This window comes from Gallinula chloropus, assembly GCF_964237585.1.
Source record: "Gallinula chloropus genome assembly, chromosome: 7".
Classification (NCBI taxonomy): Eukaryota; Metazoa; Chordata; class Aves; order Gruiformes; family Rallidae; genus Gallinula; species Gallinula chloropus.
In genome coordinates, this window is record NC_140092.1 from 23,282,798 (window position 1) to 23,300,916 (window position 18,119).

The following is an 18,119-nucleotide window of genomic DNA, read 5'->3' on the forward strand; positions in this document are numbered from 1 at the left end:
GTGGCCGCGGGGAGCCGTGAGAAGGCAGCCACCCCCTACCCCCTCCTTCTCCGTGTATTAATAACCTACCTCTGCCTGTCGGGGGTTGGCTTTTAGCCCGCAGACGCAGGCCCCAGCCCTCCGCAGGGTCTCCGGCAACGCGTATGCGGAGCAGCGTGAAGGTGCTGGCTGGGATGCAGCTGGTACTCTGTTGGAAGGGGTGAGGCAAGCGATGTCCCACAGGGGAAAGGCCTTCACTGCTTCGGTGTGACGCTCCTATGACCCAGGCAAACGGTGTGAACCGGATCTGGCTTTCTTTACCACCACCAGGCGCAGGCACGAGGCAGCTGCCAAGTTGTGCCTTGCTGACGAGGCATGACGGGGGTGGCAGGGGGCTCTGGGGACGGGGTTGCATCCCAAATCTGTGCACTCTGGCAGCTGCACGCGCCTCGGTGGAGCCCAGTCCCAGGTCTCCATCCACAGCACATGAACCATGATGCTGCAGGCCCACCTCTTGTTTCCCTCCCTCTTGCCTGGCCAGTGCAAAAAAAGCCCTAGGAAACAGCAAAATTCTACAAGTTCAGTCCCCAGCAAAAGACTGCAAGCCAGAAGCCTGTGAGGTCAGTTATAGACTTAGGCAGGTTCATCATAATCAGAAAAAAATGTAAAATGTGGGGAGAAAAAGGATTAAACCATTTGTTCTGAGCTTTCCATATGGGTGAGACAGGACAAGGGAGGCTGGGGAGGTCTGATGGGACCTGATGACATCCTCATCCACCTCATCCACTATCACTTGCCCTTTCCAAGACAGATAAGCAAGTGGTATTTATTTATTACTATGTAATTATAATCTTTTTATATTGCAGACAGGTCCCAGGAGAGGGTGGGACTCTGGCAAAGAGAAGGAAAGAAAATATCATTAATTATTTATTAAATAAGGCTTTTAAGAATGAGTGGAACAGATTAGATTAGAAGCATAGGACTTGCCATTTTATTTCTGTGTTGATTTTTACATGCTTTCTATTTTTCCAAATACTGTATGTAGTACTTTTCCTAATGTATCATACTGGAACGTAAGAACAGGAAAAGCAAGTGGTCATATCAACACTCTGTGTACATATGTACCTGCGTATTTGCATGTATGTGATTAGGTACATATATATTTACATGGTGACTTCTAGTTCACAAACTTGGCATTTTTCCCCAGTAGCCTTTTGCACAAGTGTGGGAAAAGAATGGAGAACAGTTGTTCTTGAGCACGTCGCAGATATTGACTTAATATGTGGGCAGTTTAAGTAGAAAAGAAAATCTAGCAAACATTTTCCTGTAAAGGTACATTAAATGGTTTAGCTGCTTGTTCCAGTTCAAAATCCCACTCTGCTTTCATTTGACCTTTTTCTTTATTCAGGGTTAACTGAAATATAATTCGATCTGTCTAAACCCTATCAGCACAAACACTGAGACCTTATAATCTTGCAAAAAAAATTGCTTACAGAAAACATTAATTTTATGCTTGCATGAGCATAAATTGCTTCCAAATGGGTCAATAATGCACAAATCAAAGCCTATCTTTAATCCATGAGTCACGTTATACAGATTTATTCAACAGAGATGTGGTGGTTCAGGAACCAGGATGTGCTGGAACTAGGACAAGGGAAAACTCCTAGTGGACTGTAAAGAGGAAGACTGTTGAACAGGAGAATCAATTCTTTTCAGCAGAGATAAGGATTAGATCCATTAATTAATATTGCTGTGTTTATGTTGTGTTACAAGAGGCCAAAGGCTTTAGGAGGAGCGACAGATCTCATTTCCATTGTGCCCCCAAAACATACAAGGTAAGGTAAGCTTCAGCTGGTAAAATAGATAAAATGGTGAAGAAATGAAGGAATGGAAGGGGATGGTGAACCAGAGGACTAATTTCATGTCAAATCAGTGAACTGCAAAGTTCAAATTATCCAGCCTAAGGAGAAAGACATATGAGACAAATACAAGTAAGAATGAATTATATGAAAACTTGGAGCATGTGATTCAAAGCACAGGGCTTATTGTAGCCTGAGAGACCATAAGATATTCCAAATGCATGAAAGGTAGCATTTTTGAAGTAGGCTAGGGAGTCTGCACAGAGCTGCCCAAAGCCTCATCCAACCCGGCCTTGAATGCTGCCACAGCTGCTCTGGGCAGCCTGTGCCAGGGCCTCTCTGCCCTCATTGTAAAAAAAAAATTCTTCCTTGTATCTAGTCTAATCTATTCTACTTCAGTTTAAGGCCATTCTCTTTTTCCTATCACTCCCTGCCTGTCACAGAATCACAGAACGATAAACCAAATTCTTGTGCTCCAGCCACCTAATTCTTCTGAAAATCAAATCAGACTCCCCAGTTGCAAAGCTCTTGAGGAAACAAGCACTGAGTGACTGTATGAACTAGAAGCTCACAGCTAATGACACCAGAGAAAACTGTATTTATAGTGACACCACACACATTTACCGCTGATTATATGATACTTTCGTAAATCAGGGTAGCCACAACTAGAAATAAGGTTGATGACTGCTGTGACATGCAAACATACAGTACATGTCACATTACACTTACATAATGCATGTCCTGGTTTCGGCTGGGGTAGAGTTAGTTTTCATCTCAGCAGCTGGTCTAGTGCTGTGCTGTGGCTTTAGGATGAGACTAATGTGGATAACACATTGATGGTTTAGTCACTGCCAAGCAGCAAGGACTTTTCAGCTTCTCACACTGCCCTGCCAATGAGGAGATGGGGAGCTGAGAAGGGGACACAGCCAGGACAGGCGACCCAAACGGGTCAAAGGCATATTCCATAGAATCATAGAATATACTGAGTTGGAAGGGACCCGTAAGGATCATCAAGTCCATACCATATGGACATGCTCCATATTTATCTGGGTGAGTTGGTCTGAGCCAGTGTGGCTCCGGAACTAGCTGAGCATCAGTTCCAGGTGGTGAGAAACTGTGCTGTGCATCACACACACTGTATAGTCTATCATCATCATCATCACCATCTTCCTTTTCTGCCCTATTAAACTGTCTTTATTTCAACCCAGGAGTTTTATCCTTTTTGATTCTCTCCCCCGTCCCACTGGGCCCAGGGGAGTGAGCAAATGGCTGCAGGGTTGTTTTAGCTGTCTGTTGGGTTAGACCATGACACGTGCTATGTGAAACTCCCCACGTACTTCACAAGTCCTTCCCAGGACAGCCTGGCTTATGGGAAAGCACCCATCTGATGAGGAAAAATGACAGAAAAATTATGTCACGTTGAAAAGCTGGGCCTTACAAAATATCCTCATGATTAATAAACCCAATATTGTAACAATAAGTAGACCCTAATTTAAGCCTGTCTGGATCCACCAAAGTTACTAATTTTCAAAGAGCAGGTCATCAAAGCTACGGTTTCATGAAGATGAACCTTTGACACACAGTAGATTTAGACCAAACCTGTACATTGGAATCAAATGAAAACTTCAGCACATGGGAGCTCCTGCTGAGCAACTCTGTGAATTGGGCAGGAATTCTTACCTTGTGTGGAGTGATGCTGTATGTTGAGGCAGCCCTCAGAAGACCACGCTGCAGTGCACACAACATGTGGAGGAAGGTGATAACGAGTTCTCTGTAAGCCAGGAAAAGTGATCATGTCTTAACTATTACAGTTCTGACCAATGAGTGGGAAAGTCAAATAAAGCAAAATTCAAAATACACGCCAAGATGCACACAGAATCACAAGGTTGGACAAGATACACATGCACATCCAGATACACATGACAGCGTAGCAGCTGTGAGCTAATGATCATGGTTAGCAGTGTTACCAACTGGGATATACGTCTGTACGCCTGTTTGTGACAAGGTCTGTCCTGTGTCCCACACAGCAACATCCTGATGTCCTGCAGGGTGCAGGAACCACGGATGCTCCAGCTGTAGGGGCCTCAGCAGCATTATCCAGATGTCTCTCTGTCCTTCAACAGAGCCAAGGCAGCACTTTCTAGCTCTCGGCTGTATGACTGCTGGATCACCAAGACCAGCTGAAAGAAGGTGTTGTCTGGGTGACATGATTCTCCTGGTAGCATGAAATTGTGGGAGTTTAAGGCAAGGGAAGCCTAACCTGCCTGAGCACAGCATTCAGCCACTAACAAGCAAAACAAGGGCTGATCTGCTCAGTATTTTAAGCTTTCATTTTCCCCTTGGCATTTTTATTAGCTTACTTTTAAAGCAATTTCTGCTTTCACTTACCAAGTTACATTAACACGGTGGTAGTTGTGTATGAGGATGTCACACAGAATCACTTTGAACTGCCCAGGGAACATTGCACACGTAAAGGCCATGAGATCAAATTGCTTTTGAGCTGAAGACACAAAACAGCTGCCTTGTGCTGGGGACGCTGTTCTCACCAAAAGCAGGAACCAGAAAACAGAGTCTGCTGAATCTCGATACCTGACAACCTGGAAAAAGATGAGAACTTCCCTAAGATCAAGAAGGAAATGTGTCCTATAACATATCCAGGTTTCCAATATCAAAGAACAGAAAAATGCTGTGAAAAGATAGTGGAAGAGTAAAAAAAGAATCAGTTTCCCTCTGTTACCATCCATTTCCATGACACCAAACAAGGAAAGCAAGAAAACTTTTTTTGTTTTTAAACATAAAAATATGGAAAATATCTGATCTGCCTCTTCAGTGCCAACTTATTATTGTAAAGGACATCTTATTAAAAAAACTCACAGATGCTGTTTGGCTGTGAAGGTAGGTGGCAATGTCAATGTACTGCTCCATGCAACAGCGCTCAGTATTTTACCCAAACTGATAAACAGCAGCTGAGATTTATTTTTTTTTAAAACAGCATCACTTCTCAGCTTCTTCCATAATCTCTTTGACTTCTCAGCAGTCAGGCAGAGATTTTTTTCATTCTTTTAAAAATAAATCAATATTAACTCTGACTATACATCAACACGTTTGGTACTACCATAATAATAGAAGGGAAGTGGCTGAGAACTAAAAATGAAAGAGCTCAGAACAGAAACCTAAGCAATTGTGGGAAAGGCTGCAAAGTATAAACTCAGATGAACGATAAATTTAGTTTCAATGGCATTCCCATGGTAAGTTTAAGTTAGCTGGTTCTGAAGCAGACGTTGGGCTTATTTGAAACGACATGAGAAGAAATCTGTGAGAGGAAGAACAACTGAATCTCTGGTGTAGAATTTGCCTCCTTCTCTAGAACAAAAGTTGGAGGTTTTTCCTACATTGGCTACAGTAAATAGCATTACTAAAACCACGGCAGCTTTTACTGGTAGTAAAGAAGGAAACTGAGAGGCAGTGTGTAAAACGTAACATACATTATGGGAAAATGATGACACAGACGAAACTTGTGAAAGAGCACATTCTGCTAATGATGTGAAAGCCTTTATTGGCTTTGCATTTTTTATTCCCTTTTATGAATTCTTTCTAGAGAAAAACATGTGGAAATGGCATGGAAAAATGGGCGATGCTGTCGGAGCTGGCTCATGAGGCAGAACCATGTGTTTCTACAATGAATAGGTATTAGAACAGATTTCATTTTATTTCATTATGTTATTCCTGACACCCCACCCCCCAGTTTATATCTACATTGAATGTCTCTCTTTAGGCTGCTTTCTGTTTTAATACACCTGTTTCTTCTCTGCTTATGTATTTTTAATTGTCCCTTAGTGCCTCTTCATTCAAGGCTTCCTATCCCTAAAAGGGGAATCAGGACACTTACTTACCTTTGTAAACTGAAAAGCAGATGAAAAGTGCTAGCTAACATGATTACTGCTAAGTAATGGCAATGTACAGTGTATTTCTACTCAGCCAGATAAACATTCCATTTCTTTATTAGATGCAAATCAGTAATTTGAGCAAATATCAACGTTTAAGAAATGATAGTGAAATCTGCAGCAGTTTCCTGGTAATTGGACCAGTTATGATGGATGTTTTTCTTTATTCAGTATTTTTTAAAAGGTTATACTGAACACATTTGTTAATTCGGCTGTAGGGATTTTTCTTCTTTTTTATACTGAATTATAAAATTCTTGGGAGAGTGTGGCTTCTACAGAGATGAGGCAAGTCAGTTTGTTAGCCTGGGGTGACAAACCTGGTATACTCACTGCGTGCACTTCCTTTTACTCTTCTGAAAACCAAACATGTCACAGTCCCTTACTTAGATCACAAAAAGTACAAAGTGAGACAGAGAAAAGGAACAATTGGTAATGGGGAAACATTTACAAATCTTACTGTAAAATATGATGTGGACCTCTTTGTATTACAGCTTTCATACAGCTGTATTGAGATGCAATAGATGGAAACAACTTATGTTTTGAGAAGGACGTCAGTTCAATAAAGATCTATAGATTACCAGAATTTGCCACTTTCGTTTTCTTGAAGCCCACTGAGAACTTTTCTCCACTATGGCCACTATGGAAATGCTTTTGTAAATAATAAAATCCCGTTGACTGAAAGTAAATAAAAACCACAGGCTGGCTTTCTTGTGACTAATGTAACTTGAAGATTTTTCATTGGTCATTTTCCTGCTAACACCTACAGAAACCTTCCTATCCCTCTTGGTTTGGGTTTTTTGGGGCGGGGTTTTCTTTTGTTTGTTATGGGGGTTTTTTGGTTTTTAATGGAGAAACTTAACCAGTAAGTGATTTTGGAAATGTTCATAACGTGATCTTCTTATCTTGCCCTCTAGCCACGTGGAGTTTAGTACCTTGATCTGTGTGGTGCCTGAGTAACATGTAAAGAGCCTCTGGAGCCCTGACTTGTCAGTGAACTGTCTGGGTGATGGTGGAGCAAAACCTGATTAATTAAATTGATTAGCAGGGTGATTTAAGTTTCATTTTCTCTTCAGTGCAGTGACTCATAGGGTTTCTGAAGTACACGAGTGCCATCCATAATCTTTGGGTATGAAAACTGTTTCAAACAAGACCAGCTAAGTTGACAGACTGAAGTATATTGCCTTCAGTTGAGTTGTGATATACACAAACTAAACCTGACAGCCCAAGCTCAGTAACTATCTATGGCTCCACATTAACCAAAAAGAATCAACAGAATGAGGGACTCAACTAAATGTACAGCTTGATGCACTTTATAGTCTAGATTTCTCCAATACGTTGTATCAGTTTTGCACTGTATTTGCAAAGACTGTACAGGATATACAGCATGCACATCTGTGCCTACACACACACACAGGGTGAACTGGCAATATATAATCAGCTGCTACAATTGTAATATAATTTCTATTTCTAAATCATATTTTATAATATAAAGGTTTTACTCTGGAATGTTAATATGAAAAGTTTGTGGGCTTTTTTTTTTTTTTTTTCCTTTTAAAAGCCTTGTAATTAACTCTCAGGGAAAATCTTTATTTACTTGGAAACAACATGCTGAGGCAATAGGATGTTCTGTGCATCAGAACAAACTTGGAAGGCACATTAGTGCCTGTGAAAGGTGCCTGAGATGGACAGATCAAAGGGAATACAAACTAACAACCTGTTCTCCCAAAGAACCCAGGTTACAGAAACACAGGACTAGCATCACCATGGTGAACAGCACGGGAAGAAGAAATGGACCCACAAAAACCTGATCCCACAAAAAGGAATAAGAAAAAGCATTTTGCTTTTCAGCATTTTGCTGAAAATGGGCTAAAAGTGATCTCCCCACGTTTTTTCACCTTGCTTTCTGTTTGCTGTTTGTTATGGGAAAGAAGCACTAGGTGTTCCAGCTTTACCACCGAGTGGTATTTTTCTACACTCATCAGCTGTGTCTGAGTAAGCAGAGCTATTTTTAAATCACCAGCCACCTCTCACAGTAAAGCGATCACATAACTGCAGAGTCATGAACACCACGGGGAATCACTTCCCCTGGTTTACAGCGTCATACAAACGGGAAAGGCACACAAACAGTATCCTATAAGCTTTCAAGAACTATGTCTCAGTTTCAGATGCTGCCCTCACCCATACCAAAGCGTTCTCTGAAATTTTCCTAGGGTTGCACTAACATGGTTACGTCCGGGTTCAGTCTGATTTCTTTCTGTGGAGAGAACATTTCAGAAAGTCACGAGTACAGCTGTGACAGCCACTTTCCTGGCTGAACACATGAAGGACTGAACTGGGGACCTCCAGAACAAAAACGTGACAGTCTCGAGCACCAAGCTCAGGCAGCTCAAACTGCTGGGTTACAGCTTCTGCTTTTTCCTCGATTGGCATATGGATTTAAATACTCACTGTGCTTTGTTACACATATACAAGTAAAACCAGAGTTCAGAACAAGGCGAACCGAAAGAAATCAAATGACATGTCCTACAGCTATACCCAACCCCACTTTCCCAGTAAGTGCCTAGGAAGTACAGCAGTTGCTTCATTAAATAGACACTGAACAGCCTGACTTGTATGTAAATCAGCATGATACAAGAAGAGATACCCTACTAAACATCAATGTGACTCACAGGCTAATACAAAAGCTAAATGCATCCAAGTAGAGCTGTTCTTTGCAGAGTGCACTAAGGGAGCCTGGCATCATCTGTGGAAGGATGTGCACATGGCAGGATGTCACAGCACATATTCTCACCTCCCCACGTAAATGTATTGATGCTTGAAATCAGCTTCTAGAATTTTAAATGGAAACACTAGATCAACAGAGGTAAATGTTACTGTTCCTCTCAGTATACACAGGCTAATCATTTTCAAGCATATGGCAAATTTTCAACTTTCACTTCTCCCAAATACCGTACAACACACAAATTTTAAACAAGAAGCCACAGCAACCATGTGGCAAATCCAAACTTTTCCTGGGAAAAATAAAACAGAACAAAAGCCGTAAGGTCATTTCCGTCACTCTGCACTAATAAGCAGCAGTTCAGACACTATAAGCAAGCTCCTTTCTAATGATTTGTGGGTTTATTCCATTATGAAACTAGTTTGCTCCTGCACACTGGTGTCCCAGTTATCCAGTCTGCTTCTGTGTTAGCATGCTCCTGGGTGTCTTTTGGGAATAGAACAGCTACATCTTTAAGAACATAGTTCAGGGGACTATTCGTACATGACTCTGACAATGTTTTTCTTCTTCCAGCAGCCTTACTAGCAGCCTCCATGAAAGAGGAGTGTGCTGAAAGAACGCATATGCCCAAAACCATGTGCCAGGGCATGTGCTGTGTGCCTCAGGCTATAAACACAGCAGTCTGGAGGATACAAAACAGTACTTTAATTATTTTGGATACCTTAATGAAACAAACAATACTCCACCCACAACACACAAGGCTGCAGGACAAACTCTGAATCCAGGGTCTTAATATGGTCCTGTTCGTAATACGTGTAGAGAATTTCCAACGTCTGGGAGCTGTAAAGTCATTTACCCCTGTCCATTAACGGGAGGTGGCCTGCTGTCTCGGGGCTGTGGGTGTCAGGGAGCAATGAGAGCAGGCTGCTGCACAAGGGAAGATGACCCGGGAACCAAGCGGGACAGCAAGACAGGCAGGGGCAGCATCCCTACCCAGGAAAGGCACGGTCCCACAGGACCCAAGCCAGAAGTGCAGAGCAGCTCCCCTGGCAGGAACCAGGGTCAGCCAAAAGCCGTGTGTTTGACAGATGAGTCCCTAGTGAGGCAAACTGGGCTCACTCAGGCTGGGTCAGGATGAGCAAGGTCCACAGCTGGGGTACCAAGTGCCCCTACCGTGCTGCTCAGGCAGGGACCCAGGCTGTGGGCCTGAGCTTACACGACCAGCTCCTGCTTACACTGCAGATGCTGCAGTCCACCCATGGCTCCAACAGCTGGTTACATACACAGTGCTGCTTGACATGAAAACCAAAAAGATCCTTGAATAAAAAACAGGGATGGGAACCAGAGACTGGCTATGTATATGCAGTTTTTACACTAGGTCAGATCGGTATGATCCATCCAACGCCTGCGCGCTGCATCACGTGGCCTGGGAAGCTGGGCAACCTGCCAACCTTGATACATAGATGAAAGATGTGTGAGGGGGGCCTATTCTCAACCCCCTTCGCTATGACCCAGTTACTACAAGCCACCACAGTGGTGCTGGGTGGTTTTCTCTGCTTTGGCAAAGGATAAAAAATATGGAAAACACACCAGTTTTGAATGGGTTGCTCCACGTAAGTGGCAAGATGACTTCTGCATATTAATCAACCACACCACAATTTGGATCACCACCAGCCAAGAGCACGTATTTGCATCAAAGGCAAGCACTGCAGGTATTTACCAGTTTGCTTCCATACCAGTTGCTACATGTAAACGTCTTCCCATCTTATCTTCTGCAAGAATCAAGTAATATCATATTACTTTTAAAACACTGATGCAGATGTCGGGAAAACCAAGTCCACCTCTCATGAAGATCTGAAATCAATAACCATACATGGCAGGCATTTATTCACATTACTAAGAACGGCCCTTCCAAAGCAACAGTAATAATACACTTTTGCCACTTCCCGTCGTATCAGCATGCTACACTCTGCAAAAGGTATCACTTCCCCATTCCACCACTTCGCTCCACCACGGCTCATCATACATCTAGCTAACCCTATCCAGACTCTGGACAAGCCAAATGGGGCATAGTCAATGCAACGCCGACACTCTCAGAGGGCTGGGGAATTAGCCATTCCCACACACAGGGAAGCCTCTGCACACAGGGACAGGAGCAGAGTCACTTGGAGAGGCTGGCAGGGCCCTTTTCCACTATCTACCCTCATGAGTCCCGATGACTCCAGGTTTCTTTGTAAGACTAAGGCCACAGCAAGACAAACATGGGCCAAATCAGCATCACGCCGACTCCTCTGGCAAAGGACACAGCATTTGCTGTGAGAAACAGCCCATGAAATCCTGATGTCCCCACAGCACCCTGGGACAGGCCAGGTCCATACAGAAACAGTAGCACGGGGTTCACAAGCTGCACAGAGAACAGGGACACATTTCGCCCCTCTGTGAAAAAGTGGGACACCTGAAGGAGCACAGAACTCTCAAACCGCTCCCCACACAGAGCAGCCAGGAAAGCCTTTATCACAGAGGTCCTCATACAGTGCACATGAAGATCTGTCTCTGGACTCCAAATACCTCTGCTCAAGCTTAACAGATCCCTCTTGTGCAATCCCGCACACAGGCTGCTGCAGGAATAAATGCATAGGGAACACTCAGGGGACAACAGCACTTGGAGAGTCATGTGTGCTGTCAGAAGAGCTACAGAAAAGCCACTCACACAACAGGTATCACGGTTCCCTTGTGGCAAAGACATCCCATAGTTGTTATTGAGTGAGGTATGTCGGTAAATGTTGAAGGTGCTGCTCTGACAAGGACCAGTTGCATTTGGCTTATATAGCTCTGCAGAAAACGTACTTCTGAGAATTTTGTAGATGTTATTAATGAAGACGGGAAAATGAGAGGCTGGAAAACATTTTTCAAGTATAATCTAGTACAGATTGATGTTAATCTCTGAGTGAACCTAGGAAAGAAATAAATTCTGCTTTCTGACTATTCTAACACCATTTTCTGTATTAGCAGCAGTCATAAATGAATTCTGACCCTGTTATTCTCAAGCATTACATCTACAAATTTGAGTAGGTATTTGCACTCTTTCCCTAAGTCTTTCCAGTGTTCTGTAGCTCAAGCTTTTTATGGTTCTCCAGGTCATAGTCTTTTGATGTTATACGCAACTTCGAACAAATCTCATGGTGTATTACTGCTTAAGGTTTCCTCATTCCAAAACAGAGAAAGAAATCCTTGCCTGCTCATATTACATGAAAATTGCAAGAGCCATGTAAATGCTATGACATACCTGCATCCCCCCCTACTTCATTTTTAGAGTAACACTTTGCCACTTGTACTGGGTCCAGTTGGGATGGAGCTGATTTTCTTCACAGCCACACACACAGTGCTATTTTTCAGACCTGTGACCAGTTCTGGTAACAGAGGGGTGGTTTAGCTATTGCTGACCAGTGCTTGCACACCATCAAAGCCCTCTCTGCTTCTCACTCTGCCCCCTCAAGTGAGGCTTAGGAGGGGACACAGGCAGGACAGCTGACCCCAACTGACCAAAGAGATATTCTATGCCATATAACATCATGCTCAGCAATAACACTGGAGGCAGGCAGTGTATGGGAAGTAGCCATTGCTCAGAGGCTGGCTGGCTATCAGTCTGCTGGTGGGACTGGAGAGCCATCACCTTCGCATCGCTTGCTTTCCTTTTCTTTTTTCCCTCTTCTCTTCTTTAACTGCTCTTATCTCAACCCACAAGCTGTTCCTGCATTTCCAGTCCTCTCCCCCATCCTGCTAGGGCGAGGAGTGAATGGTTGGGTGGGGGGGCTTATCTGCAGCTGTGGTCAACCCACTAAACTTCTCTAGTTCCTCTGAAAGTAATGCCCAAAGCAGTTTTCTCTCTCGCTGCTAATCAAGCAGTTGGCTACTCTCATTATCACGCAAATGAACTCCTTCACTCCATTTCCTTTAAGTTTACAAGAAACCTGTAATTTTGCCGACAGGAAAGAAACATGAACCAAGAGTCGGATTAATTATCTGTCAAATTCATAGCTTTCACTCTGAGACACTTTCTGGATAGCTCACAGGAAATAAGAGATGGGGGAGATTATGTTTCACTTTTTAAGCTGTTGGGTCAGCTAATGGCCATCGCCATCGTTTCAGAAATCAGATTAAAAAACACTGCAAGAAGTTATTTTATCTATAACTCACAGTATTGATGGTCCAAATGTGATGGTCTACAGATATAACGGAAGCAAAATTTGTAGGGACAGATAGGGCAAGTAATCAGAGGAAGTAGAGGCGATCTGAAAGGGTCTTTTTTTTTTTCCATCTGTATCAGAGGACCTAACAAAAACACTCCCTCTCCCTGAGGCTGTAACTCTCTTGTAACAACATCTTTAAGTTTGTTAAAGCAGCATCATTTCAGTAGATTTGAGACTATGACAGTATTTCAACCAGCCTTCAGAATATTTTGTAATTCGGTTACACGGAAACAGTGACTTTGTTGGAAATCCTTAAAGTTCAAAACCCATGTTTCTGAAACTAGTCCTTTTAAAGCTGTCTGTGTCACACATGGGAGATGGAATGACACAATTACACCAAATAAGACTTACTTAAGACTAACTTCCAAGGAAGCTGGTCCATAGAGTACTCACTCCAGTGTAGACATAATTTATTCATTTCTTTATGCAAGGCTGCCTAAGACAATTAACTTTCTCACAGCTCACTCCTAAGCATTTCCATCATAAGCAAGTGTATCGATACAAAGGTCAGACTGGGTCAGATACTGATCTCATTCTGGTACCCAGTTTTGATTCAGAATGTTGAAATGTTCTTTACAAATTAAATAAGGATAGGTGAAAGCTGAGTATGGTCTTCACGGACCAAATAACTCGTTATTCTGCAGCCTTTTTGCTTTTAAATCATCTACAACAGTAAGTCACTATTATCATTACTGCAAGGTTCAAATGGCAAAACAAGCACAGAAGTTAAAAGACTTACTCAAAGTCAACCAGTAAGCTCAAGGGAAGAGACACCGGAAACTGGTGTCCATCAATTCCCAAATTATATTCTCAAACTCATTCCATTAGGTGGTGGCCTCTCTATTGGTTCAAATATGTTGGTGGCTCTCATCAGAAACTTCAACGTGGAACAGGCTGCCCAGGGAGGTGGTTGAGTCACCATCCCTGGATGTGTTTAATAAAAGGCTACTTGCAGATATATGTTCAGCATAGGACAAGAATGGTTGGACTTGATGATCTTAAAGGTCATCTTAAAGGTAACCTAGTGATTCTGTGATTACTATAGGTCCAGGATTCTCTGTGGTTCTTTACAGCTTAGGGCAAAAAGGTAGCATAGTAATTTTGCCAAAGAACCATCTGTCCTAAAATGCACGTTAACCCAGCAACAATCATAACATATCACATAATCTTGTTACATGGACAAAGCATTTCATTTAGAGCCAAAAAGCTTTATGCCTGTTGAAACAGGAATATTTCACTGTACCACAAGAGTAAGTTCCTGTGCCACTTACTGGTATCTTCAGCCAAATTTAGGCATGAAAAATGGCTGCAGTGAGTTTTTTCAGGAGTTATCACTTTCAAGACATATGTTAATTATTTTTTCTTATGGTCTCCCAATTTAGTTTTCTATAATAGACCCATATCTGCATGTCCACATTAGACTCGTTTATTGGGTTAAGGCTGAACAGATACTGGTGTTCAGACTTCTCAGAAATACTATTTTTTCATGTTCCATGAACTCTGTTTGAGAGCAGAAAGTGTTAAAATGCTCATCCAGTGTGAGAGACAACTCTTCCACAATTAAGGATATGCTTGGTCTTGCTTCTAACAAAAACACATTCAAACAAGAGCTGGAACTTTCAGCACTTGGTATCTATATGGCATTATTTCTTCTCTTCACTCCATAAAGAAGACTACATTAATGCCTTGACTTTAAAACTGTTGAAAAGCACTTTTCCCTGTCTTGCCAAGACAACTGATGGATCTCCAGCTTTACAGAGATGGAGCTCCAGAGGAACATCACCAAGCTGTTTCTTGCCTCTCGACCAGACACTAATCAGAATTTTGGTAAATGTTGTTATTTATGTGGAAATGGCATGGTGTGTGGGAGGGGAGGGAGTGGTGTGGCAAGAACACTTCCACTTTCTTGTTCCATTTACTTAATTCCTCTGAATCCTTCTTCAGCATTCTAGTTCTGAAAGCTATTTCACCATCTAGCACCAAAGACATGCGAAGAAGCCTCCAATATTTCTTTTTTTCCTGATTTATGTATAGAATTTCTACTCAACTAAGATTTCTTTTGAGGTTCTTGATAATCTTAAAGAAATTACCTTTCCCAATCTTATTTTAAAAACAAATACTTAAATTCAAACTCTTAAACCAAACAGTTCTCTAATCAAACTCTAAAGGTCTATTTAATGTCTAGGCCAGAAAAATTAAAAATTAGAAATGTATTAACTGATTTTGTTCTAGTTAGAATGAGTGGTCTGATCAGAGACACCTCAGAGACTGTTTCATTATGTATAATGAATAATTAATTATGTATTCATAGCAATTAATTATGCATAACAATGTATAAACCAAATCCATAAACAATCAGGTTTTCTCCTGTAACCTTTTGTTTCCAGTCTTGCATTTAGTCATTACTTGCAGAATGCATTTAGTCATACTTAAGAATTTTGTTTCCCACCCCCACCCCCCAAGTTTAGCTTTAAAACTGCCTGGCCTTTAAGGAAAGATGAATAACAGAAGCCCCCAAACTCACAGCACTCTGTATTAGTTAAAGCAGAAAGTTCAACCAGTGTCTCAGAATCCCCAAAGAATCTGTAAGACGGATCGAACGTTAAGAATGTGAGAGTTGGGAAGTGTCTCCTGCAACCCAAAGGAAAAATGAAAAAAGTTTGTCTTGAGCATTTCAAAGCACCCATTTTTAGGAAAAAATGTCCTATGACAAATGCAAGGCAGTGTATCCTGCATAAACAGAGCTGGGCAAACCCCCACGTTTGGTGAACCACAAGTTAATTTGCTTCAGAGTAGGAGTGGCAGCTATAGCAGCCTGAGCCTGCGAGTATGAACACCATCTCCACTGGTTAATAGCTTCTGTTCAACAGAGAGGTTTTTCCATTCCTGCAAATAAAATTACAGCCAAAAAATCAGTTACATCATGACAGAGTTTCCTAAAGGGCCAAGCATATTGCTTGAACTTCTCAGATCAAGAGACAGCATCAGCAACTGAATTCCCGTTTGCAAGGACAGGCCCAGTGAGCTGGCACTGTTGTGCCACGGGCAAACCCAAGTCACGATATCCAGAAGATGCTACAGCAGCGCCTGAAACTGCTGAACACTTGGTGGGGGGGATATCCAGAAAGCCTGCACAGAAAGGCGAACTGCAGCAAAGATCTAAAGCATTGAAGAGTAACAAGGCAGAACAGAAGCCTGAGGCCAGGATATAGAGCTGAAGCGACCAACAGACTCGCGAGAGGTACAAACAAGCGTACATTCTGCTCACCTCCCGGCACCTACAGAAACGAGCCTGAACCATCTCGGTCCAAGGAAATGTGCAAGAGACACTTCTCAGGGAAAAGCAAGAGACCTGCTTTGGATCTGACCAGCCACGGAGGTCATTCTGATTTCTGCCATTCAGAGCACAGCTCCTGGGGCTCTGCCCCGAAGCATCAACACACGCGTGGCTCTGACGTCCTCCAAAGTTCAAACCATCCAAACAAACCCAAAAAACAACATGTGGGGAAAAGCTCCCGCTGGGAATAAATAAAACACATTCTGCTCCTCCTCACTACACTAAATATTTTTGCGTGTATCAACGGAAAACAAGACTGAAAGAGGAATGTTGTGACCCAAATCACAGCCCAGATGCAGAGAGCTGGCTACATGCGTACGTCACAGGAATGAGCTCACCCAGCTTTGGGAATTCTGAATGCTCCTGAGCTAACCTCCCAGTGTTTGCCATTCCAACTGCAAAATATGTAGAGCATTAAAATTATCAGAACATCCAGTACAGTAATAGATATATAAAAGATATTTACCCCTTCCCCTGAGTGAAGTGTAAACATGGCTGCAGCTTCTAATTGTCGTTAATCTATGAGTCACAGAAGCATAAACATTCTATTTGCTGAGCACGAAAATCAGACTCTGGGGCACAGGCAGAGCTCTGAGGTGAGCACCTTTTGTAATGGTGAGCAAAGCAGATGATTTCACCGGGGAAAATAAACCATTACTGGGTTTTACTCCCTTTTGTACTGCACAGTCCGCAGTGAAGGAAGTGTGAACTGCTATTGATTTTTTTTCCCCGCTCTACAGCAAGAGGATCACTTACTAATTTCTGCTTAAGTAAATCAGCTCCAGACAACAGACCATTTCACAAGTGTTATGAGGTCATGACACAACCTCCAGGACAATCAGCGGTGATGTAAGACAATGGGGGGGAAATACAGCTTGATTGGCTGAATGACACTTGGAGCTCACAAGTAAAAAAGCAGTTTCTTACAAAGTGTCTTACAAATTGACCACAATTTGGAAAATGACAGGACAACCCCCCCCCTCCCCCCCCAATATGTTTCATTGTCTTGTTCACACAGTTTTGCACTTTTGAATAGAGACTCATTTTTAAATTATCTGCACTAATGTTACAGAGATATACCTACTAGGTTCAGAGTAATTACTCTACCTATTCCAAAAAATAACAAACTGTTAAATATGGCCATGCACGCTAAATCCCCCTTGCCTAACATCTGCTTGGTTTCTAGGAAGTATCTACTCACTTTTGTCCATAGGTGGTGTGACACTTCTCAGACACAGTAGCTGCTTGTGATGTAGCAGAGTCACTTATTCAAACTAAATTGTAAGATTTCTTTTATGAAACCTAATTTGGGGTTAATTTTTTTCTCACATGGCTTTAATATCCTGTTACATCACATACTGAGAAAGAGTTAAAGTGAACTTCAACTTTCATTTCAAGTTGAGACTAGTAAGGTATAGAAAAGAAAGGGGTTTTTTTTCCTTATACAAGCAGTGCAGAGCACAGCTGTTGTTCATGCAATTATTTGCTGACCAGAATTACTGTACTTAGTAAGCCTTAATTTGATTGTCTAAACCAAAAAAGGACAAACAAGCTGCTTTATTGGCAAAGGTGATGAAGAGCACACACGAGGCAATCCAGGAAAAGCCAGGTACACTAAGAAACACATCTTAAGATGTGACTCATTCTCTGGCACCAGCTTCTCATACTGAATTCCCAGGAATTCCTCTGTATTTCAGAAATGACAAAAGGAAACACTCATCTAAGGGCATTCCCGAGAACATCTGGGATCAGTTTCTTACTCAAGACTTACACAGGTCAAATTTCCCTTAAGTCAGTGGTGTTTTCCTCAGAGGAGTGCTGGCTTTATCCAAAGCACTATTAATACCAAATTTTCAGTAATCAGATGCAATGCTTGATTTTCATACACTGATACAATACTGTGAGAAAGCTGGAGAGGGACTTTTTACAAGGGCACGTGGTGATAAGACAAGGGGTAATGGCTTTAAGATGAATGAGGGGAGAATTAGATATTGGGAAGAAATCCTTCCCTGTGAGGGGGGTGAGGCCCTG

The 18,119-nt window shown here is 42.3% G+C and overlaps 1 long non-coding RNA gene across 1 annotated transcript; it reads right to left on the reverse strand.

The window, feature by feature from the left end:
• Nucleotides 1-1,737: 1,737 nt before the first annotated feature.
• Nucleotides 1,738-4,344, reverse strand: LOC311194067. The gene is made up of 3 exons (XR_014617429.1): nucleotides 4,227-4,344; nucleotides 3,519-3,609; nucleotides 1,738-1,939 (listed from the first exon to the last, which is right to left on the reverse strand). It is a non-coding gene; the product is annotated as an uncharacterized lncRNA (long non-coding RNA).
• Nucleotides 4,345-18,119: the final 13,775 nt, after the last annotated feature.